Genomic DNA, 26,138 nt, shown 5'->3' on the forward strand with positions numbered 1-26,138 from the left:
AGATTTCAGCAAATCTGTTTGCTATGCTTTTGTGTGCAAAGAGGCATTATTTTCATTCGAGGACGTGCCTTCCTCTTTGCCTCCTGCTGTCACTAACATTTTGCAGGAGTTCGCTGACGTCTTTCCACAAGACGTGCCACCGGGATTACCGCCTATTCGAGGGATTGAGCATCAGATTGACTTAATTCCCGGTGCTTCACTGCCAAACCGTGCACCATACCGTACCAATCCAGAGGAGACGAAGGAGATTATGCGTCAAGTACAAGAGCTTCTCGACAAAGGTTATATACGCGAATCCCTTAGTCCTTGTGCTGTTCCTATTATTCTAGTGCCGAAAAAGGATGGTACATCACGTATGTGTGTTGATTGTAGAGGCATTAATAATATTACTATTCGTTATCGTCATCCTATTCCTAGGCTAGATGATATGCTTGATGAATTGAGTGGCTCTACAATATTCTCCAAAGTTGATTTGCGTAGTGGATACCATCAAATTCGTATGAAATTGGGAGATGAATGGAAAACAACATTTAAAACTAAGTTTGGATTATATGAGTGGTTAGTCATGCCTTTTGGGTTAACTAATGCGCCTAGTACTTTCATGAGACTAATGAACGAAGTTTTACGTGCTTTCATTGGACGATTTGTGGTAGTCTATTTTGATGATATACTGATTTATAGCAGATCTTTGGAAGAACATTTGGAACATTTACGTGCTGTTTTTATTGCTCTACGTGATGCACGTTTGTTTGGTAACCTTGGGAAGTGCACCTTTTGCACCGACCGAGTATCTTTTCTTGGCTATGTTGTTACTCCACAGGGAATTGAAGTTGACAAAGCCAAGATTGAAGCTATTGAGAGTTGGCCGCAGCCCAAAACGGTCACACAAGTGAGGAGTTTTCTTGGCCTCGCTGGATTCTATAGGCGTTTTTGAGAGATTTCAGCACCATTGCTGCACCTCTCAACGAGCTTACAAAGAAGGATGTGCCTTTTGTTTGGGGTACCGCACAGGAAGAAGCCTTCACGGTATTGAAAGATAAGTTGACACATGCTCCTTTACTCCAACTTCCTGATTTTAATAAGACTTTTGAGCTTGAATGTGATGCTAGTGGAATTGGATTAGGAGGTGTGTTATTACAAGATGGCAAACCTGTTGCATACTTTTCTGAAAAATTGAGTGGGCCTAGTCTGAATTATTCTACTTATGATAAAGAATTATATGCTCTTGTTCGGACTTTAGAAACATGGCAACATTATTTATGGCCCAAAGAATTTGTTATACATTCTGATCATGAATCTTTGAAACATATTAAAAGTCAAGCTAAACTGAATCGTAGACATGCTAAATGGGTTGAATTCATTGAGACTTTTCCTTATGTCATTAAACACAAGAAGGGAAAAGAAAATGTTATTGCTGATGCATTGTCTCGCCGCTATACTATGCTTTCACAACTTGACTTCAAAATATTTGGTTTGGAGACCATCAAAGATCAATATGTGCATGATGCTGATTTTAAAGATGTAATGCAGAATTGTAAAGAAGGAAGAATGTGGAACAAGTTCGTCGTTAACGATGGATTTGTGTTTCGTGCTAACAAGCTATGCATTCCAGCTAGCTCCGTTCGTCTTTTGTTGTTGCAGGAGGCGCATGGAGGAGGATTAATGGGACACTTTGGCGTGAAGAAGACGGAGGACGTACTTGCTACACATTTCTTTTGGCCAAAGATGAGACGGGATGTTGCGCGTTTTATTGCTCGCTGCACTACATGTCAAAAAGCTAAGTCACGACTCAATCCTCATGGTTTATATATGCCTTTGCCTGTACCTAGTGTTCCTTGGGAGGATATATCTATGGACTTTGTTTTAGGTTTACCTCGAACAAAGAAGGGGAGGGATAGCATATTTGTTGTCGTGGATAGATTCTCGAAAATGGCACACTTTATACCATGTCATAAAAGTGATGATGCTGTTAATGTTGCTGATTTGTTCTTTCGTGAAATTATTCGCTTGCATGGTGTGCCAAATACTATTGTTTCAGATCGTGATACTAAATTTCTTAGCCACTTTTGGAGATGTTTATGGGCTAAGTTGGGGACTAAACTGCTTTTTAGTACTACTTGTCACCCCCAAACTGATGGACAAACTGAAGTAGTCAATAGAACGTTGTCTACTATGCTTAGGGCTGTTTTGAAGAATAATAAGAAAATGTGGGAGGAATGCTTGCCTCATATTGAATTTGCTTATAATCGTTCATTGCATTCTACTACTAAGATGTGCCCTTTTGAAGTTGTGTATGGTTTCCTACCTCGTGCACCTATTGATTTGTTGCCTCTTCCATCTTCGGAGAAGGTTAATTTTGATGCTAAACAACGTGCTGAATTGATTTTAAAAATGCATGAGTTAACTAAGGAAAACATTGAGCGTATGAATGCTAAATATAAACTTGCTGGAGATAAGGGTAGAAAACATGTTGTGTTTGCACCTGGAGATCTTGTTTGGTTACATTTGCGTAAGGATAGATTTCCTGATTTGCGCAAATCAAAGCTAATGCCACGTGCTGATGGTCCCTTTAAGGTGTTAGAGAAAATAAATGATAATGCATATAAACTTGAGCTGCCTGCAGATTTTGGGGTTAGTCCCACTTTTAACATTGCAGATTTGAAGCCTTATTTGGGTGAGGAAGATGAACTTCCGTCGAGGACGACTTCATTTCAAGAAGGGGAGGATGATGAGGACATCAATACAATTGTTACACCCACAACCCCTGCTGCTATACATACTGGACCAATTACTAGAGCTCGTGCACGCCAACTAAATTACCAGGTACTTTCGTTTCTTGGTAATGATTCTAATGTTCATGAGAATATGATGCTGCCTAAATTGGATACATTTGTTTTGCTTACAAATGAAGGGCCTAGCTTGGAGAAGGATGAACATTGGAGCAAGAACAAGCATGGAGATGATGGCATGCGCAAGGGAAACAAGAACGGAGTTACAAGTGATGATTTCAGGACTTTGAAGCCACCATAATGGGTGCATGAAGCCTTGGACGAAATATACAAGATGCCACTTCATAAATTTCGTCCCGAGGCTATTTTAGGTGCCGCGTCACCTTATTATTGGGCCAGGCCCATGTAATTTCGAAATACATAAGTATAGGCTATTTTTAGAGTCCGTATGTGTGGGGAAACAAGAGATAGGGTTGATTTCGGACTCCTCCACCAAGGGCCACGAAATTCCCCCCTCTTCCTCCATATATACAGCCCTTAGGGCATCGTTTAGACTTTGGGTTTTGTTTAGATTAAAAGTTCGCCATAGCTGCAACTTCGCGTACTTCGTTTGTGTTCAACGACCAGACAAAGGCGTCACAGAACCCCACCTTGTTCAATAAAGCTTTCATTTTATATTCGCAATATCCAGATTGCAATCTTAGTTTCTTGCTTGTTCTTCGTTTGCTCGCAGGAAACAGACCCTCGTGGTCAGGTTGATCGTGCTCCGGCGTGGTCAATAACCTCTCGGAGTTGGTTTAGCGATTGCTAAGGCGCGACGTCCTCGCACGTTCGTAGTCGGATCGTCAAAGTCGATTTCCACCAAAGCGATATCTATCATCTCATCGAAAGACGGGACACCTTTGCCTCTATCATAGACCGTGCTAGAGACGCGAGCCTAGAACACTAACAAAATCACAGCGCTGCACGTAAATAAGGGAAAAGCACACTCTGGAACTCTTTTTTTCGCTCTTTTTTTGCACTCCTTTTTTTTGCGCTCCTCTTTTTTTTGCGAAAAATCACTATAATGGCGAGTGTCTCAAAACTCTTCCCTCGTCAAACTGATAGGATGGGCACGGAATTTTTTGTTCACTTTTTTTTTCGGAAATCAGGGCAGCGACGACGAAAAAGTGCGACAAAAAATCACTATGATGGCACGTGGTTCAAAAGACTCAGAAAAGCCTAAAAATAGGATAGGGAAAAAAATTTGCCCGTGAAAATTTTGGCCTAAAAACTGCCCGGGGTCTCTAGACTCTTTTTTTTTCCGAGACCTACGCAGGCAAGGAAACACGAATCAGAATTTAGATTGATCTCAAGAACAAATCTAATATGAGAAGAACTCGGATTGGTGGTGGATATATGGTTGTGGTATATGGCAGCGGTGGTGGTATATGGTAGCGGTGGTGGTATATGGATACAGATTGGTGGTGGTATATGTATACGGATTGGCGGTGGTATATGGATATGGATTCAGAGCGGTGGCGGATAAGCAAAAGTGGTAGATGGGCGATGATGATGGTGCAGCAGCGGCGTGACAACTTCTGACCAGAACTCGAAACTCTAAAAGACTAGACTCTAAGACCAGCAACTTGACACGATGATGCAACCGCAAATTCAACAAAGCAAAAACCCTAAAAAGATTATGCAAAGGCTCAGATTGGTTCGGATATGATGAACTAACCCTAATTTTTTTTCTGGCTTTTTCTTGGACTGTAGGTATGAAGACAGACTCGATCTAATCTACGAAAAACTGTAAAATCTCACCGAGCAACCTGGAAATCTGATACCACTTGATAGAGGCTAAGGTGTCCCGATGTTTCGATGAGATGGTGGCTATCGTTTTCTGTGGGAGTCGACCTTGATGATCCGACTACGAACGTGCGAGACGTCGCGCCTTAGCAATCGCTAAACCAACTTCCGAAGGTTATTGACCACGCCGGAGCACGATCAACCTGACCATGAGGGTCTGTTTCCTGCGAGCAAACGAAGAACAAGCAAGAAACTGAGATTGCAATCGGGATATTGCGAATATAAGATGAAAGCTTTATTGATCAAGGTGGGGTTCTGTGACGTCTTGGTCTGGTCGTTGGACACAAACGAAGTACGCGAAGTTGCAGCTATGGCGAACTTTTAATCGAAACAAAACCCAAAGTCTAAACGACGCCCTAAGGGCTGTATATATGGAGGAAGAAGGGGGGAATTTCGTGGCCCTTGAGGGAGGGGTCCGAAACCAACCCTAACTCTTGTTTCCCCACACATACGGACTCTAAAAATAGCCTATACTTAAGTATTTCGAAATTACATGGGCCTGGTCCATTAATAAGGTGACGCAGCACCTAGAATAGCCTATGGACGAATATTACGAAGTGGCATCTTGTATATTTCGTCCAAGGCTTCATGCACTCCTTATGGCGGCTTCAAAGTCCTGAAATCATCACTTGTAACTCCGTTCTTGATCCCCTTGCGCATGCCATCAACTCCATGCGTGTTCTTGCTCCAATGTTCATCCTTCTCCAAGCTAGGCCCTTCATTTGTAAGCAAAACAAATGTATCCAATTTAGGCAGCATCATAATCTCATGAACATTAGAATCATTACCAAGAAACGAAAGTACCTGGTAATTTAATTGGCGTGCGCGAGTTCTAGTAATTGGTCCAATATATGTAACAGTAGGGGCTGTGGGTGTAACAATGGTATTGATGTCCTCATCAGATCCAAATCAGCCCCTTACGAAAGCAACACATAAACTAGGGTTTAAGCTTTTGTCACTCTAGCTACCCATCATCTACTTATTATTTCCCAATGCCTTCCCCTAGGCCCAAACAATACTGAAGTGTCATGTAGTCGACGTTCACATAACACCACTAGAGGAAAGACAACATACATCTCATCAAAATATCGGACGAATATCAAATTCACATGACTACTTATAGGAAGACTTCTCCCATGTCCCCAGGAACAAACGTAATTACTCACAAATCATATTCATGGTCATAATCAGAGGGGTATTAATATGCATAAAGTATCTGAATATATAATCTTCCACCCAATAAACCAACTAGCATCAACTACAAGGAGTAATCAACACTACTAGCAACCCACAGGTACCAATCTGAGGTTTTGAGACAAAGATGGGATACAAGAGATGAACTAGGGTTTGAGAGGAGATGGTGCTGGTGAAGATGTTCATGGAGATTGACCCCCTCCCGATGAGAGGATCGATGGTGACGATTTCCCCCTCCAGGAGGGATGTTTCCCCGGCAGAACAGCTCCGCCGGAGCCCTAGATTGGTTCCGCCTCATGACGACGGTGCTTCATTCTAAAAGCTTCCTTATGATTTTTTCCAGGGCAAAAGACACCTTATACCAGAAGATGGGCATCGGGGGCCTGCCAGGTGGTCCACAAGGCAGGGTGGCGCGCCCAAGGGGTAGGGTGCGCCCCCACCCTCGTAGACGGTGGGTGTCCTCCCTCTGGTGCTTTCTTTGCCCAATATTTTTTATATATTCCAAAACTGACTTTCGTGGAGTTTCAGGACTTTTGGAGTTGTGCAGAATAGGTCTCTAATATTTGCTCCTTCTCCAGCCCAGAATTCCAGCTGCCGGCATTCTCCCTCTTCATGTAAACCTTGTAAAATAAGAGAGAAAAGGCATAAGTATTGTGACATAATGTGTAATAACAACCCACAATGCAATAAACATAGATATGAAAGCATGATGCGAAATGGACGTATCACCCGCCTGGAAGACCGGGCCACGAGGGCTCGCCAGCTTGTCGAAGAGAGAAGCCAGGGCCTTCTTGGGCGGATGTTCTTGCCCGTCTTCAGCTACCTTCTTAGCCTCGACCCCGACTTTGATTTCAATGCCGCGATAGCCCCAGTGCCTGGGGTCACCCGGGGCGACCTGCGAGCTGGGTGATTGACAATGTGGACGATCTGGTCGCGGAGTTCGCCCTTAAAGACGGCGTGGACATGCTTGCAATCAAAGAGAGCGGTGTTGATGGTGATGATGAAGACGGCGATGCCGATGGAAGCGCGTCTCACTAGGCTTGCACTTCCTTTCCTGACCTGATCTGCATGCCAAAAAAATCGGATATGGCCCTGCGGGGCGTGAAAGCATCTTTGGGGGGGAGGGTCCCTTGTAATGTATGAAATGATGACATGCTTTTGAGATAGATTTTGGAATGTGGTGCCGTGAACCAAAAGGCTCCCGACTAAAGTAGCTGTCGTGACTTATCTTTGGTGTCGGTGCTCTTGAGTGGGTTCTTGGCCCCGAGGGGGCCTCGACACTGCTTAGGCTAGCCCAAGCGTGCGCACCACGCCCAGCCCCCGCTCGCGGGGTGCTCACAGGGGGGGAGGGGGGAGCAGGCATGAGTCCTACTTTCAACCACAAACCAAAGGGCAAGATATCATCGTGAATTGAATAAATCCGCCCCTTTTCTTTTGATAAGCACACGGAACTCCAAATCTCATTCTATACCTAGGCAGCCATGTCTTCCACTACGTCCAACTACAAGTCCGTCCACGACAATCATTTCCATGGTGATGAGGTTTTAGATCCGAGGCCGGATCTTCCCCAAGGGAGGGGAGATGATGCGGAGCATCCTACAATCATCCCCATGTACACTCGAGCATACGCCATTGGACCTAAGGTGAACTCGCTCCTTTCTGTATCTTCCCTTTTCGCATGTACGACATGGATGCTACTTCAAGCGTGGACCTTGTGCATACTTAGGTACACCCAAGTAGGCCATGGAGAGCCCAAGGACCATGGCCAAGTGTGTGCGGGAGAGAAGGAAGGAGAAGGAAGAAGAGCCAGCTTCTCCAGCGGCCGGATATCCGGCCCCAGCCCGCACATCCGGCCCAACCCCCGGAAATCCGGCCCCTTCCTTTCCAGAGAGCTCCGGAAGTGACCCCGACAGCCTGGACATCCCGCACTGTGCCCTGGACAGTCGGCTCCTCCCGAAGCCTCGGACATCCGGCCCCTTCGCTCGGAAATCCGACCCTCTTCACAGAATGCAACCAAAGCCAACCAAGTCCATCCCGGACATCGGGCTCTTCATGAGCCGCCGGACATCCGGCCCCCAGCCCGGACATCCAGCACCTGCCTGTGCGCAAAGATCGGGCCAAGGGCCCATGTATCCCCCTCTCACTTACCCCTTCATGGGCTAGCGCTATATATAGACCCCCTCCTCCTCCTAGTTAGGGTTAGCGTTGTGTTAGCTCATATGTGAGATAGAGCTTTGCTCATCCATCTGGATCTACTCCATTGCGAGGGACTGTTACCTCTTTGGAGAAGATCCACCTTGGATTCAAGACCCCTTCATGGGAAGACCCCTCAAGACCTCCTCACGGAGATGAACTAGTGACCACTTGTATCGTCCTTTATTGGATTAGGATCGTGTATCTCTTTGTGTTTCGAGGATCTAGCATATGTGTGATCGAATCTTGTTGGTCTGAGTGTTTCTCTCATGTTTCCCCTCGTGATTTCCCCTCGTGTTCTTCATGTTCATCGCGGGATCCGCTCCTTTCGTGAAAAGATCGGCCATCTAGGGTTCCACCCTACATCAGGGCGTGCGGTGGAACTGCCGTCGTGCCCGCACACCGCGCATGACTTCGGTTGGCGTCTCTCTCGACTCGTTATTCCCCCCCCCCTTGCTGCAGTTCATTACTCCCGCACGCATTAAGTTCTCCCCAACCCACCATCCATAGCGGTACCAGTCGATTGGAGTAGAAGACGAGAGGAGGAGGCAGCGGAGGCGGTGGAAGAGTTGACGGCATTCGCGACCGTTGTCGGGGTTCACCGGGCCGAAGCGTCGTCACCGGAGCAGCCGCATTGAGAGGGTAAGGCTCCCTCCGTGGTCACATTCCTTCCTGCGAATTCTGCCCCTCCCTCCGTGGTCACTTTCCCCTCGAGTTTTCTTGAGATTCCGGGCATATTCGCAGCGCTCCGGTGTCCCCGTTGGTGGTGGAGTCGCGTGTTTGCCATTTAGGGTGGCATTGTGTAGTTTCGTCGCCGTCATGGTGGCAGTCATGCCAGTTAGGCTCGCCTGGACGGCAACCACATATGTATTTGCCTGAGCTTGCGCGAGCGATTTTCTAGTTGTTAGTTCTGATTTGGCTCTAACATGGCCATCGGTCCGTGTTTTTTAGAACATTTTTTTGTTGTTGAATTCAGGGTATGATAGTTGTGAATGAACCCTAGATCTAGTTAGGTGCATTTCAAAATGTAGGATAATGATAGTCATGGCAATTTCAACAACTATCATCACTGATGGCAACTAATTTTCTGAATCAACTATGTCAGTTGCCATGTTATTTGTAGGATAATGTCAGTTTATGAGATCCAAGTCAGGGAGTAATTTTTCTGTATGATTTCTATACCTAGGTAGTTGCGTATTTAAGTGTGTGATAATGGCAGTCACTGAATTTTTCATTGCATTTGTTTGCCTACAACTAGGAGCAGGCATGAGTCCTACTTTCAACCACAAACCAAAGGGCAAGATATCACCGTGAATCAAAGAAATCCGCCCCTTCTCTTTTGATAAGCACACATAACTCCAAATCTCATTCCCAAAGGCAGCAAACTGAGTTACAGAAAGAGGGCGAAAACGAACAGCTGCGTCTGGCACCTAGACTAGTCTTTTCACCAGCACAGAGCTAAGTGCTTCCATTGGGCGTGGGCATAGTCATTGGGGGACAGTGTCTACGGCCAACGCGGAGCATGGTGCTTCCACATGGACGTGGGTGGGAGCCCCCCGTGAGGCCCAATGGTGGCACTCAGGAGACTTCGGGGCGTGTACAACCCCAACTTATTATTGTGTGAGACTGTCATGAGCAAAGATCTTCATGGGCATCCCCAGCGCCTGGCGAGGGCCCCGCCTGGCGCCTCCCACCACCACCGTTGGGGTGTCCGGAAACCAGGATGAGACCAAGGGGCAAGGGGGTATGCTGGCGGTGCCCCGACGATCGCAGGCCCTGCACCGGGGGAAGGGCTCGCCGGTGCCTTCCCCGAGGGAGGACCTACCTCCATGCGGTGTGTGCCACCATTGTGGCGGTGCCTTGTTCCATGCGGCGCGAGGGAAGCCCTGGCGCCGGGCTCTCCCTGTGCTGCTCCCAGTGCACTCCGTCTATTTGTGGTGGGGCCATCGTCCTAAGGCCCACGGCCGTTGCCGTGGCTTGGTTCACCTGTAGTCCATGGTTAGCGTAATCATGCCCCTGAGATATTGGCCGTACCCGCTGGCTGTTGTTGTCGAAATCTCCAGTGAAGCTCCGGGGTGGCTCGCGAAGTGCCCCGGCCTCACATGGTCCCGATGTCCAGGCTGGCGAGGGGAACGAGCACGGGATTCTTCTTGGCGCATACAACAATCCCATCAGTGGAGGTACAGGGGTGCCTTCCGCCGAGACCCGTTCCAGCAGGGTGTCGTGGCCACCTTCCGCCAGCCTGCACCGTAGTAGCTCACGTGCCACGATGAGCGTAGCCTGCGTTTTCACCTCCTCCCGGCGGGTGTGTAGTGTCATCGCCGCAGCGTAGCCCGAAGAAAGCGCGGTGGCACGATTGCAGAATAGTGTGGAAACGGGCGGAGGTGGTCTGTGCCGCCTATGGCCGAGGGCATGAGCCGTCCTGTGAGATGCTAGGAGCGCAAAGTGGAAAGCTTCTTGGGCGGGAGGCACTGCCTGGGCAGGCCGAGCGGCCCAGTCCTCAGCGTGGGCTCGAGGATCTCCCGCCATGGTGGTGATGGAGTAAACGATGGGAAGAGACTTTGACATGCCCCTACCTGGCGCGCTAAATGTCAGATTCAGGGCACCGTAGACCCCAGAAAGGTTCGAACTCTGGGGCGTGTGCGAATGACTCAATCTCCCCAGCCTACCGACTCATCACTCTCATAGGCTAGCTCGATGAACGGGAAAGGAAAGGGACACTGCAATTTACCCAGGTTTGGGGCACCTTGCGGTGTAATACCCTACTCCTCCTTTGCGGTGGATTAGCCTTGAGGTGGGCTGAGGATGAACCAGTACAGAGGAAGAACAGCCTCAGGAGGTCTGTTCTTGCATTGGTGTGAGCTGGTGAGAGGTCGGATGGCTTGGTCGATCCGGATCCCCTTCTATGGTGGTGGCTGACCTATATTTATAGTGGCCTTGGTCCTCTTCGCCCAAAATGAAGGCGGGAAGGGATCCCACAATGACCATGTTTGAAGGGAGACAAATAGTACATCCTATCCTGATGAAAGGTGGTCTTTGTCTGCAAAGCTCCTGGTCGTGATGTCGTGGTGGGCTCGACGATGAGCTCTGTCCTATTGTCCTGGCAGTCTTGGTCTTGTGTTGTGTTCAATTTTTCGAGTGTCAACATAGAACAACAAGAGTGTAGTGTTCAATTTTGGAATTTTTCGGGGTTCGTTTGAACATTTTTATACATTAACTGAGTTTTCCAGGCATTTTATGTGCATAATTCAAATTTGAACTGCATGAAAAATTAAATATGTGTCCTTGGGTGCATGCTTAGGTCCCATGCAAGAAATGGGAATGAATTTCAAACACCCTGCCATCGTCACTCGGCTGCAAACATTGAGATACCTGGTTTTTAAATTCTAATAAATCCAAAACTCATCTGAAATTCATGAAACTTGGCATGCTATCATGGAGCGGCATCAACAAGCCGTGGTAAAAAATTTGTCCCGTTTGGGGCAGGTTTGAGTATAAGCTTCTCACAAACCAGAGCTTCTCAAAACAAGCGTGATGGTTTCGGTAGGGAACGTGCCACCTTTGGGGACGAAACGATATCCGTTGCCTCTTATTGCTTTCTAAAAAATTCGAGTGTCAACATAGAACAACAAGAGTTTTGTGTTGAATATTGGAATTTTTTGGGGTTCGTTTGGACATTTTTATACATTAACTGGGTTTTCCAGGCATTTTATGTGCATAATTCAAATTTGAACTACATGCACATTCTCCAGTGCATATAAACAGGTTGAAAAAATCAAATGTGTGTCCTTAGGTGCATGCTTAGGTCCCATGCAAGAAATGGGAATGAATTTCAAAGACCCTGCCACCATCACTCGGCCGCAAACATTGATATACATGTTTTTTTAATTCTAGTAAATCCAAAACTCGTCTGAGATCCATGAAACTTGGCACGCTATCATGGAGCAGCATCAACATGTCGTGGTAAAAAATTTGTCCCATTTGGGGCATGTTCGGGTATAAGCTTCTCACAAACCAGAGCTTCTCACAACAAGCGTGATGGTTTCGATAGGGAACGTGCCACCTTTGGGGACGAAACGATATCCGTTGCCTCTTATTGCTTTCAATTTTTTTCGAGTGTCAACATAGAACAGCAAGAGTGTTGTGTTCAATTTTGGAATTTTTCGGGGTTCGTGTGGACATTTTTATACATTAACTGGGTTTTCCAGGCATTTCATGTGCATAATTCAAATTTGAACTACATGCATATTCTCCAGTGCATATAAACTGGTTGAAAAGTCAATATGTGTCCTTGGGTGCATGCTTAGGTCCCATGCAAGAAATGGGAATGGATTTCAAACAGCCTGCCACCATCACTCGGCTGCAAACATTGAGATACCTGGTTTTTAAATTCTAGTAGATCCAAAATTCATCTAAAATTCATGAAACTTAGCATGCTATCATGGAGCGGCATCAACATGCCATGGTAAAATTTTTGTCCCATTTGGGGTAGGTTTGGGTATAAGCTTCTCACAAACCAGAGCTTCTCGCAACAAGCATGATGGTTTCGGTAGGGAATGTGCCACCTTTGGGGACGAAACGATACCCATTGCCTCTTATTGCTTTCAAAAAATTTCGAGTGTCAACATAGAACAACAAGAGTGTTCTATTCAATTTTGGAATTTTTCGGGGTTCATTTGGACATTTTTATACATTAACTGGGTTTTCCAGGCATTTTCTGTGCATAATTGAAATTTGAGCTACATGCACGTTCTCCATTGCATATAAATTGGTTGAGATGTCAAATCTGTTTCCTTGGGTGCATGCTTAGGTGCCATGCAAGAAATGGAAATGAATTTCAAACACCCTGCCACCGTCACTCGGCCGCAAACATTGAGATACCTGGTTTTTAAATTCCAGTGAATCAAAAACTCATCTGAAATTCATGAAACTTGGCATAATATCATGGAGCGCCATCAACATGCCGTGGTAAAAATTTTGTCCCATTTGGGGTAGATTTGGGTATAAGCTTCTCACAAACCAGAGCTTCTCACAACAAGCATGATGGTTTCGATAGGGAACGGGCCACCTTTGGGGCCGAAACGATATTCGTTGCCTCTTATTGCTTTCAAAGAAATTCGAGTGTGAACATAGAACAACAAGAGTGTTGTGTTCACTTTTGGAACTTTTTGGGGTTCGTTTGGAAATTTTTATACATTAACTAGGTTTTCCAGGCATTTTATGTGCATAATTGAAATTTGTACTACATGCACATTCTCGAGTGCATATAAACTGGTTGAAAAGTAAAATATGTTTCCTTGGGTGCATGCTTAGGTCTCATGCAAGAAATGGGAATGAATTTCAAACACCCTGCCATCGTCACTCGGTTGCAAACATTGAGATACCTGGTTTTTAAATTCTAATAAATCCAAAACTCATCTGAAATTCATGAAACTTGGCATGCTATCATGGAGCACCATCAACATGCCGTGGTAAAAAAATTGTCCCATTTGGGGCAGGTTTGGGTATAAGCTTCTCACAAACCAGAGCTTCTCACACCAAGGGTGATGGTTCCGGTATGGAATGTGCCACCTTTGGGGACGAAACGATATCCGTTGCCTCTTATTGCTTTCAAAAAATTCAAGTGTCAACATAGAACAACAAGAGTGTTGTGTTCAATTTTGGAAATTTTTGGGGTTCATTTGGACATTTTCATACATTAACTGGGTTTTCCAGGAATTTTCTGTGCATAATTAAAATTTGAACTACATGCACATTCTAGTGCATATAAACTGGTTGAAAAATCAAATATGTTTCCTTGGGTGCATGCATAGGTCCCATGCAAGAAATGGGAATGAATTTAAAACACCCTGCCACTGTCACTCGGCCACAAACATTGAGATACCTGGTTTTTAAATTCTAGTAAATCCAAAACTCGTCTGAAATTCATGAAACTTGGCATGCTATCATGGAGCGGCATCAACATGTCGTGGTAAAAAATTTGTCAGCTTCCCCAGGTTTAATTTGGTTTCCCTAGTTTAATTCGGTTTTTAAATACAAAACACTCATTGCAAACGTTTTAGTTAGAACACCCGTATGCAAACAGACAGCTTCCCCAGGAAGCCAAGGGAAATTGTGTCGAGCAGGATTTGTGCAGCTCTTGATTGCAAATGTTTTAAATAGAACACTCGTATGTAAAGTGAGAGCAGTGCAAGATTTGTGCATCCCTTCAACGCAAACGGTTGTTTTGGATGACCCGTGTGCAACCACGTACAAACAATTATTGGGTATGTTGCCATTTGTCAAAACTAGAAAGATTTACATTTGTTGATCTAGTAACGTTGATATTTGTCAATCCTTGTAACACTACGATTTTTCAAAATATGCAGCTAGAAATCATTAGCACTATCTAATTTTTGCAACTAAAATTCAGTAATTAAGCATAGATTTCATTCGTAGATTAAGCAGTCGTTCTTAATTTATACAAATAGTTCAACTCGGCAGCTGAACCGACCAAACTTCTCCCTAATTATTGCCAACCACGTACTGAAATAGCTAGTTCAACTATATATACTAGCTAATTTTGAGTATGTTGAATAGTCAGATGAATTGAACAAAATAGCCCCTAAATACTACTACTACCACGAAGAGTCTTTGTGCTACTTCCGGCACCCTCTCCTCTGCCGAGCGTGCTCACCCCCTTAATAAGAGGCAGAGGAGGAGGAGCCTACCGACGAGATGGAAAAATGCAATACGGTGCCTGCCGGTGCTGCATATTCAGCGATGCTCGCCAGCTCGAACGCCCACTGCCGCTCTAGACGATCCATCTCGAAGCGGCCGGACTGCTCGTAGATCTCCTGATTCCTCGCCTCTGCGGCAGCATGTGCTGCAGCCATGGCTGCGGTAAGGCTCTTTGCATGCTCGACGAGGCGCTCCTCCTCCCGCAGGAACTCGATGTAGCGCGCAAGGTCGCTGACGCACGTGCGGGCCTCCACCTCCGCCTCCCTCCTTTGGGCCGCGGTAGCATAGCGGGTGACGATGGGGTGACGGCCATGACCACCACCTCCCGCCTTCGGGCCGCGGTGGTGGAGCGGGTGATGGCCTCGGGGGCCGGCAGTGGGGTGGCAGCCAGGACGGCCACCTCCCGCCTTCGGGCCATGACGATGGAGCGGGAGATAGCCCTGGCTTTCGATGGTGGTGTGGCGGCAACGGCGGCCGGCAACAGCTGCCGACGGGTAGCAGCGGCGGAGCGTGTGGTGGGTGTTCTGCGCACACCCAACAACGACGCCACACGCACTACACTACGCCGGGGACTGCGCCGCCGCCGTGGTGCCTCCCAGCTAGAGCTGTCCTCTGATGATGGCGGAGTGGCTGAGCGACGATGACAGACCGGTGGCATTGGCGATTGTGGGAGAAGCAAATGAGATAAGCTACAGGGAGGGAGGGGAAAATGCGACGCAGGACTCACCGACCGTGAGGGTTTTTAGAGCAGGCCGGTAGGCATTGCGATTTTGGGGGATTTCACCGAGTCGGGCGGGAAGCTTGCGCGGGAACCTGCGAGGTTGTGCGTTAATGGGCTCACCGACGATTCATTGGCGCCACCGTTTGGCCAAAAGAACGCCCCCGCGTGCTGCACAAAATTGCATTGTAAGCCGTACGCAGCAGCGGGGTGACAAGACGTGCGAGAGGACACGTTTAATAAAAAACGTTTGTGATTTAATTACCTACTATACCCCCATCCTGGTTTATAAGTCAGATTTAACTAATAAAATACCAATGCATGTCGCCAAATATTATATCATTGGAGTCGTATTTGAACATAGTTTCCAGCTATACAATTTTTGTAACATGCATTAACACTGTTTTGGTTAAATTTAAGGTTATATACCAGCAAGCATCTGCTCGCAACACACATGGCTTATGCCATCACAAACGGCTCGGATGGATCAATTGTATGCCACGTATCACACACACACAACTCTAATCTGATTCGTGCTTGATGTCTCCGACACCGCTCGCACTATTCGTCTTATTTGCCACGTATCATTATGTTGTCCTCTACTCGTGTCCCTCGGCAAGCTCTGCTCGCCATTAGGCGTCGCGGCGCACTCTGCTCGTGTTCATCGGCGCGCTCAGCTTGTGGACAGCTTTTCGTTGCACGTTCAACTTCTATATGCATACATATACTAGTAAGATGCCCGTGCGTTGCATGGAACATCAAGATAGATTTGTATGAGTAGTTTATCTTGTGAGAGAAAAGGATGAACGAGAGAAGTCCTTATCTACAAGTGTGGAGAGAGGTGCGGGTATCTTTTTGCAAAATTGTCATAGTTTGCTTTCTATCCATTAGATATAGATCGGACGGTCTATATTACACGATGGTAGGCACACCATCATCACCAACTCGGTCTTTTATAAGAGTAGAGATGGTTGATCGCCGATGAGGCAACCATGGAGCGCTCTGCTCGCATCCCTCCGCGCGTGCTCTGCCAGGGGTTGGGCGTGCACACGATCACGTCGGGGGCCCATATGCATGCAGTTGCACCGTGCGTGTACCCATGCGATGAAGTTACGTGCGGGACAATGGAGTTACGCGCTACAAATTAGAACTGCCATCAGGGCCTACCGATATTCCTGGTCGTCCGGCTTCCCCTTTAATTCCCACGGCCATTATAACCTTAGTCTGTTCAACCTTTCGATCGCGCCCCACAACACAACAAGCACACCCACGACGACACATAGAGAGGGGATGTCCCACGGCGCTCCAATGGAGTTCGGCGAGCATAGAGTGGAGACCCACGCGAGGGAGATGGATCTCTCAGTGGTGTACACCATCGACCCGGCCGTGGTGGATGACTACATCAACATCATTGAGCAGTTGCTTGCTGGAGACAAGTACAAGGTGGTTGGCATCGACGTCCAGTACACCATCGGTCGTCCCAGCATAGATCAGAAGGTTGTCGTCGCCCAGTTGTGCGTGCACCATCATGTCCTGATCTACCACTACTACATGGCCATAGAGCCTTGCGACCATTTCAACAGGTTTGTCAACAGCACTGACTACAAGTTTGCCACGATGGAAACCACCAACGATGTAAAAGTGCTCGATGTTACGGGATTGATGTGCAAGAACCTTCTCGAAATCCGTGACCACAATAGGGTATGGGGCAGCATGAAGGACTCCCTGGTCGAACTCGCCTCAGCCATCATCGACCCCTACTACGAAAAGATGAAGCGGGATGCCCAGAGAACAAGTCCCGTATCCTGGCACGGGGACTGGATGCGGCAACTGGATGAACTTCACCCCAGGTTCGCGGCCAAGAGCGTGTACACATGCTATGAGATGCATAGGCGGATCGTTGACATGAGGAAGTGCCTCGTTACCAAAATCGACGAGCCCGGATCGAGCCACAAGCAGAGCAAGCGTCACAAGAAGTAGATGATGATCAGATGATCATTTATGCTAGTTAATCAGGCATGTAATATATAGTTTACTTTATTGGTGTGTGGAAATGTCATGTGTGTAGTAGTCACCTCTGTAATTATTCATGTAATAGTTTACTTTGGTGTGTGCAAATGCCATGGTTGTAGTAGCCACCTATGTAAGTGGATGTTTAATTTGGTTATGCAAGCATGTCCTTATAAGTGTGTGTACATATATGTTGTTGTCCTGTATGCAATCCCATCGTTTGTGTTCTCTTGTGTCAACGCAAACAGTTCATCCGAGTGAACCGCATGCCGTATATCGCACACACCTTGATCTAGCTGGCCGTTTCTTTTGTGTTGACTAATCACAAATAGTTCATCCGAGTGAACCGTATGCTGTATATCACACACACCTTCATCTGGCTGCCGTTTCTTTTGTTTTTCCTAATCACAAACAGTTCATCCGAGTGAAATCTGGCTGCCCGTTTCTTTTGTTCCTCCTCACCACAAACAGTTAATTGAACTGAACCGTATGCCCGTCATCGCACACACAACTAAAATCTCAACCGTGTTTGATGCATCCTCCATCGCAAACGTTTTGCACCTTTTTTGACGATTTTCATACACCACCGTTTGCGATTATTGCATCGCACATAGTTTCTTGAAGGGTCTCTGATCATAGTGTCGCGTTTGCAGCATCCTGTAGTAGTGTGTCCACTTCAGTTTCATGAATGGCTATATTTGGTTCTTTATAGTGAGTACATGCCTTGTTTATCTGTATTTGGTTGTTAGGTTGGTTGGAGTGAGCATTTTTTTCAGTTGTCGAGCAGATGCCTTGTTTATCTGTATTTGGTTCTTAGTTTGGTTGCAGTGATCATTTGTCCAGTTATCAAGCAGATGCCTTGTTTATCTGTATTTGGTTGTTAGGTCGCTTTTTTAGCATTTGTCCAGTTATTAAGCAGATGCCTTGTTTATTGATATGTCTCCAATGTATCTTTAATTTTTGATTGCTCCATGCTAATATATTATCTGATGAGGACATCAATACCATTGTTACACCCACAACCCCTGCTGCTGTACATACAGGACCAATTACTAGAGCTCACGCACGCCAATTGAATTATCAGGTCCTAGATTGGACAAGAAAGATGAACCTTGGAGCAAGTTCAAGCATGGAGATGATGGCATGCGCAAGGGGAACAAGAACGGAGTTACAAGTGATGATTCTAGGACTCTGAAGCCACCATAATGAGTGCATGAAGCATGCGAAGAAATATACAAGATGCCACTTCATAAATTTCGTCCAGAGGCTATTCTAGGTGCTGTGTCACCTTATTATTGGGCCAGACCCATGTATTTTCGAAATACTGAAGTATAGGCTGTTTTTAGAGTCCGTATGTGTGGGGAAACAAGAGTTAGGGTTGGTTTCGGACCCCTCCACCAAGGGCCACGAAATTCCCCCTCTCTCCTCCATATATACAACCCTTAGGGCATTGTTTAGACTTTGGGTTTTGTTTAGATTAAAAGTTCGCCATAGCTGCAACTTCGCGTACTTCGTTTGTGTCCAACGACCAGACCAAGACGTCACAGAACCCCACCTTGATCAATAAAGCTTTCATCTTATATTCGCAATATCCAGATTGCAATCTTAGTTTCTTGCTTGTTCTTCATTTGCTCGCAGGAAACAGGCCCTCATGGTCAGGTTGATCGTGCTCCGGCGTGGTCAATAACCCCTCGGAGTTGGTTTAGCGATTTCTAAGGCGCGACGTCCTCGCACGTTCGTAGTCGGATCGTCAAAGTCGACTTCCTCTAAAACGATAGCCACCATCTCATCGAAAGACGGGACACCTTTGCCTCTATCAAGTGGTATCCGATTTCCAGGTTGCTCGGTGAGATTGTACAGTTTTTCGTAGTTTAGATCGAGTCTGTTCTTCATACCTATAGTCCACGAAAAAGCCAAAAAAAATTAGGGTTAGTTCATCCTATCCGAACCAATCTGAGCCTTTGCATAATCTTTTCTGTATTTTCTTTGTTGAATTTGCAGTTACATCGTCGTGTCAAGTTGCTGGTCTTAGCGTCTAGTCCTTTAGAGTTGTGAGTTCTGTTCACAGGTTGTCACGTCGCCGCTGCCATATTTTCACCACCACATATTCACCACCAATCCGAGTCCATATACGCCACCACATATCCGCCGCCATCACGCCAGTCCAGATTCCACCAGATTCATCTCCACCACCATTCCTAGTCCGAGTCCAGTATTTGTTGCTTTGTTTTCGAGTTCCAGATCACGCGATACTCCGAGTCGTGACAGAGTAGGACTCCCCAACTTTTGAGCCATCTGCAGAAGAAAAATAGTTCCAAACTCAAAAAAACTAAGTCTGGAAAATTCTGGCTAGGCAGTTTTTAGACCATTTGTAGACTTTTTCGAAAAAAATTGTTGCGGAGCAAAAAAAGTGAAAAAAAAGAAAAAAAATCGGAGCGTGCTCCTCCCTTGTTTACGTGCAGCGCCGTGATTTTGTTAGTGTTCTAGGCTCGCGTCTCTAGCACGGTCTAGCCTAGGACCAGCACAGTACCATCGTTGAGCGTTTATTCAACTTTGCATCTCTGATTTGATTATTGCTGACCCTTTTTGCTACCATATTATAAGCCTTCCCAGCTCCACATACATCTATGTCATGCGTTTGACTCTCCCTGGTAATCTCTCTATCCAAGCTTTGAGAGTTTTGACTACGACGGTTGCCAATCACCGCCTGCTGTTGGGTAAGAACTGGTAAAAATTTGAGATTTGCTTGACGGATTTGTGACACCACCACCACCTCTTGTTAGTCTTCTGTAGGATCATATTCTTGTGTGTTTCTATTGTTGCTAACCATGGCAGGATCACAAGCTGACGAGACTCACTGGGAGAACATGACGAATAAGGAGTTGCATGATAAATTTCAGCAAATGATGAGTGGACAAGTGCAAGATGTGCTAAACAGATTTGAAGAGGCCATGGAGAAGATAGATGGCATGGAGAAGACGTTCGAAACAAAGCTCGATAACAGGTTTAATGAATTGCTCGCGCGTCTTCCACCACCACCACCAGTTGCACCTAACGCACCTCTACAACAACAACAACAACAACGACTACCTCCACATCGTGAAACATCCCTCTGTCGAGCGAGCCATCTCCCTCTTGCACCTGGCCAAACTGTTGGTGCTGCTGTTGATACTTCTGTGGCTCCTGCTGCTCATGCGGAGGAGGATGATTTTGCGGGAGATTATGAGGATGAGGTTGATCAAAATCAGAACTACGTGCCACCACCAGCACCGCAACCACCAGGTCGTCCACATGCAAATAATGGCAATGGTAGGGCTCACCCTCAGGTACGAGATCATGACCATCTCCCTAAACTAAAATTGAATATTCCACAATTTGAGGGTAGATATGTTCCTGATATATATCTTACTTGGGAGTTAGAAACTGAACAACGATTTACATGTTTACAATATCCTGAGGAGAGACGTGTTCCTGCTGCTGTTTGTGCTTTCACTAGCTTTGCATATGTTTGGTGGTCTGAACATTGTAGATTATATCCTATTCCAGCTACTTGGGCTGCTTTGTAAACTGCTATGCGTACTCGTTGGGTTCCACCATATTATCAACGTGAATTACTTCAAAAATTGCAGCGCTTAAGACAAGGAAAAAATTATGTAGAAGAATATTATCAGGAATTACAAACTGGCATGATTATATGTGGTATTGTTGAGGAGAATGAAGCTATGCTTGCACGTTTTATGGGTGGATTAAATAGAGAGATTCAGACCATTCTAGAGTATAAGTGATGAGGACATCAATACCATTGTTACACCCACAACCCCTACTGTTACATATATTGGACCAATTATTAGAGCTCGCGCACGCCAATTAAATTACCAGGTACTTTCGTTTCTTGGTAATGATTCTAATGTTCGAGAGATTATGATAATGCCTAAATTGGATACATTTGTTTTGCTTACAAATGAAGGGCCTAGCTTGGAGAAGGATGAACATTGGAGCAAGAACACACATGGAGTTGATGGCATGCGCAAGGGGATCAAGAACGGAGTTACAAGCGATGATTTCAGGACTTTAAAGTCGCCATAAGAAGTGCATGAAGCCTTGGACGAAATATACAAGATGCCACTTCATAATATTCGTCCATAGGCTATTCTAGGTGCTGCGTCACCTTATTAATGGGCCAGGCCCATGTAATTTCGAAATACTTAAGTATAGGCTATTTTTAGAGTCCGTATGTGTGGGGAAACAAGAGTTAGGGTTGGTTTCGGACCCCACCCTCAAGGGCCACGAAATTCCCCCCTCTTCCTCCATATATACAGCCCTTAGGGCGTCGTTTAGACTTTGGGTTTTGTTTAGATTAAAAGTTCACCATAGCTGCAACTTCGCGTACTTCGTTTGTGTCCAACGACCAGACCAAGACGTCACAGAACCCCACCTTGATCAATAAAGCTTTCATCTTATATTCACAATATCCCGATTGCAATCTCAGTTTCTTGCTTGTTCTTCGTTTGCTCGCAGGAAACAGACCTTCGTGGTCAGGTTGATCGTGCTCCGGCGTGGTCAATAACCCTCGGAAGTTGGTTTAGCGATTGCTAAGGCGCGACGTCTCGCACGTTCGTAGTCGGATCGTCAAGGTCGACTCCCACAGAAAACGATAGCCACTATCTCATCGAAACATCGGGACACCTTAGCCTCTATCAAGTGGTATCAGATTTCCAGGTTGCTCGATGAGATTTTACAGTTTTTCGTAGATTAGATCGAGTCTGTTCTTCATACCTACAGTCCACGAAAAAGCCAGAAAAAAATTAGGGTTAGTTCCTCATATCCGAACCAATCTGAGCCTTTGCATAATCTTTTTAGGGTTTTTGCTTTGTTGAATTTGCGGTTGCATCGTCGTGTCAAGTTGCTGGTCTTAGAGTCTAGTCTTTTAGAGTTTCGAGTTCTGGTCATAAGTTGTCACGCCGCCGCCGCACCATCATCATCGCCCATCTACCACTTTTGCTTATCCGCCACCGCTCTGAATCCATATCCATATACCACCACCAATCCGTATCCATATACCACCACCAATCTGTATCCATATACCACCACCGCTACCATATACCACCACCGCTGCCATATACCACAACCATATATCCACCACCAATCTGAGTTCTTCTCATATTAGGTTTGTTCTTGAGATCAATCTAAATTCCGATTCGTGTTTCCTTACCTGCGTAGGTCTCGGAAAAAAAAAGAGTCTGGAGACCCCCGGGCAGTTTTTAGGCCAAAATTTTCACGGGCAAATTTTTTTCCCTATCCTATTTTTAGACTTTTCTAAGTCTTTTGAGCCACGTGCCATCATAGTGATTTTTTGTCGCACTTTTTCGTCGTCGCTGCCCTGATTTCCGAAAAAAATGTAAAAAAAAAAAATCCGTGCCCATCCTATCAGTTTGACGAGGGAAGAGTTTTGAGACACTCGCCATTATAGTGATTTTTCGCAAAAAAAAAGAGGAGCGCAAAAAAAAGGAGCGAAAAAAAAAGAGTTCCAGAGTGTGCTTTTCCCTTATTTATGTGCAGCGCCGTGATTTTGTTAGTGTTCTAGGCTCGCGTCTCTAGCACGGTCTAGCCTAGGACCAGCACAGTACTGTCGTTGAGCGTTTATTCAACTTTGCATCTCTGAATTGATTATTGCTGACCCTTTTTGCTACCATACTATAAGCCTTCCCAGCTCCACATACATCTACGTCGCTGCGTTTGACTGTCCCTGGCAATCGCTCTATCCAAGCTTTTGAGAGTTTTGACTATAACGGTTGCCGATCACCGCCTGCTGCTGGGTAAGAACTGGTATGAATTTGAGATTTGCTTGACGGATTTGTGACACCCACCACCACCACCACCACTTGTTAGTAGTCTGTAGGATCATATTCTTGTGTGTTTCTATTGCTGCTAACCATGCTAGGATCACAAGCCGACGAGACTGACTGGGAGAACTTGACGAACAAGGAGCTTCATGATATGTTTCAGCAAATGATGAGTGGACAGGTGCACGATGTGATAAACAGATTTGAAGAGGCCATGGAGAAGATAGATGGCATGGAGAAGACGTTTGAAACAAAGCTCGATAACAAGTTTGCTGAATTGCTTTCGCATTTTCCACCACCACCACCGGCTGCTCCTACCGCACCTCTGCAACAACAGCAACAACATCGACTACCTCCACGTTGGGAAACAGCCCTCCACCGAGCGAGCCGTGTCCCTCTTCAGTCGGGCCAAACTGCTGGTGCTGCTGTTGATACTTCTGTGGCTCCTGCTGCTGATGTGGAGGAGGATGATTATGTGGGAGATTATGAGGATGAGGTTGATCAAAATCAGAACTACGTGCCACCACTAGCACAGCAACCACCAGGTCGTCCACATGCAAATAATGGCAATGGTAGGGCTCACCCTCAGGTACGAGATCATGACCATCTCCCTAAACTAAAATTGAATATTCCACCATTTGATGGTAGATATGTTCCTGATATATATCTTACTTGGGAGTTAGAAACTGAACAACGATTTACATGTTTACAATATCCCGAGGAGAGACGTGTTCCTGCTGCTGTTTGTGCATTCACTACTTTCGCATGTGTTTGGTGGTCTGAGCATTGTAGATTATATCCTATTCCGGCTACTTGGGCTGCTTTGAAAACTGCTATGCGTACTCGTTGGGTTCCACCATATTATCAACGTGAATTACTTCAAAATTGCAGCGCTTAAGACAGCGAAAAAATTCTGTAGAAGAATATTATCAGGAATTACAAACTGGCATCATTAGATGTGGTATTGTTGAGGAGAATGAAGCTATGCTTGCACGTTTTATGGGTGATTAAATAGAGAGATTCAGACGATTCTAGAGTATAAGGAGTATACTAATATCACTCGTTTATTCCATCTTGCTTGTAAAGCTGAGCGTGAAGTGCAGGATCGACAGGGATTGGCGCGGACTAACTTTTCTGCAGGTCGACCTTCATCATGGAAACCACGTGCATCATCTACTTCCACACATTCTGCTACACCGGTGCCTCCGTCGGCTGCCACCTCCAACCGTGATACAATAAAGCAGGCACAATCACCACTATCTGCCAAGAGCACACCTTCTGGGCCTGCAAAGAGCTCTTCTTCATCCATGGCATCAACAGGGCAAACACATGTTATTATTTGTCGATGTTGCAAGGGTGGAGGTCATTATGCGAGAGAATGCCCATCTAAGCGTGTGATGATTGTTACTGAGGATGGTGGGTATGAGTCCGCTAGTGATTATGATGAGGAGACCTTGGCTCTTATTACACGTGAAGAACATGGTGGAGACGATTCTGATCATGAGACGCAATACATGGCTCCTGAAGATGTTGACAGGTATGAATGTTTAGTTGCTCAACGTGTTTTGAGTGTGCAGGTTACACAAGCTGAGCAAAATCAGAGGCATAATTTGTTCCATACAAAGGGAGTTGTGAAGGAACCTTCTGTTCGCGTGATCATAGATGGAGGGAGCTGCAATAACTTGGCTAGCATGGAGATGGTGGAGAAGCTATCTCTCACCACAAGACCACATCCACATCCTTACTAAATCCAATGGTTCAACAACAGCGGCAAGGTTAAGGTAACACGTACTGTTTGTGTGCATTTTAGTATCTCTACATATGCTGATTATGTTGATTGTGATGTGGTACCTATGCAATCATGTTCCTTATTACTTGGTAGACCATGGCAATTTGATAAAAAATCTGTACACCATGGTAGAAACAATCAGTATACTCTTGTTCATAACGATAAGAATATTACTTTGCTTCCGATGACTCCTGATTCCATTTTTAAAGATGATATTAATAGAGCTAATACAGCAAACAGGAGACAAATAAGAGTGAAAATCAGATTGTGGCAAAAGAATTTGAACACCAAATGAAGCCTAATAATAAACCATCTACTGTTGTTTCTGAAATTAAATTGAAAAGTGCATGTTTACTTGCCACCAAATCTGATATTGATGAGCTAGACTTTAGCAAATCTGTTTGCTATGCTTTTGTGTGCAAAGAGGCATTATTTTCATTCAAGGACGTGCCTTCCTCTTTGCCCCCTGCTGATGAGGACATCAATACAATTGTTACACCCACAGCCCCTGCTGCTATACATACTGGACCAATTACTAGAGCTCGTGCACGCCAACTAAATTACCAGGTACTTTCGTTTCTTGGTAATGATTCTAATGTTCATGAGAATATGATGCTGCCTAAATTGGATACATTTGTTTTGCTTACAAAATAAGGGCCTAGCTTGGAGAAGGATGAACATTGGAGCAAGAACAAGCATGGAGATGATGGCATGCGCAAGGGGAACAAGAACGGAGTTACAAGTGATGATTTCAGGACTTTGAAGCCACCATAATGGGTGCATGAAGCCTTGGACGAAATATACAAGATGCCACTTCATAAATTTTGTCTCGAGGCTATTTTAGGTGCTGCGTCACCTTATTATTGGACCAGGCCCATGTAATTTCGAAATACATAAGTATAGGCTATTTTTAGAGTACGTATGTGTGGGGAAACAAGAGATAGGGTTGATTTCGGACCCCTCCACCAAGGGCCACGAAATTCCCCCCCTCTTCCTCCATATATACAGCCCTTAGGGCATCGTTTAGACTTCGGGTTTTGTTTAGATTAAAAGTTCGCCATAGCTGCAACTTCGCGTACTTCGTTTGTGTTCAA

Source organism: Triticum aestivum, chromosome 3A (genome assembly GCF_018294505.1).
Source record: "Triticum aestivum cultivar Chinese Spring chromosome 3A, IWGSC CS RefSeq v2.1, whole genome shotgun sequence".
In the NCBI taxonomy this organism is placed as follows: domain Eukaryota; kingdom Viridiplantae; phylum Streptophyta; class Magnoliopsida; order Poales; family Poaceae; genus Triticum; species Triticum aestivum.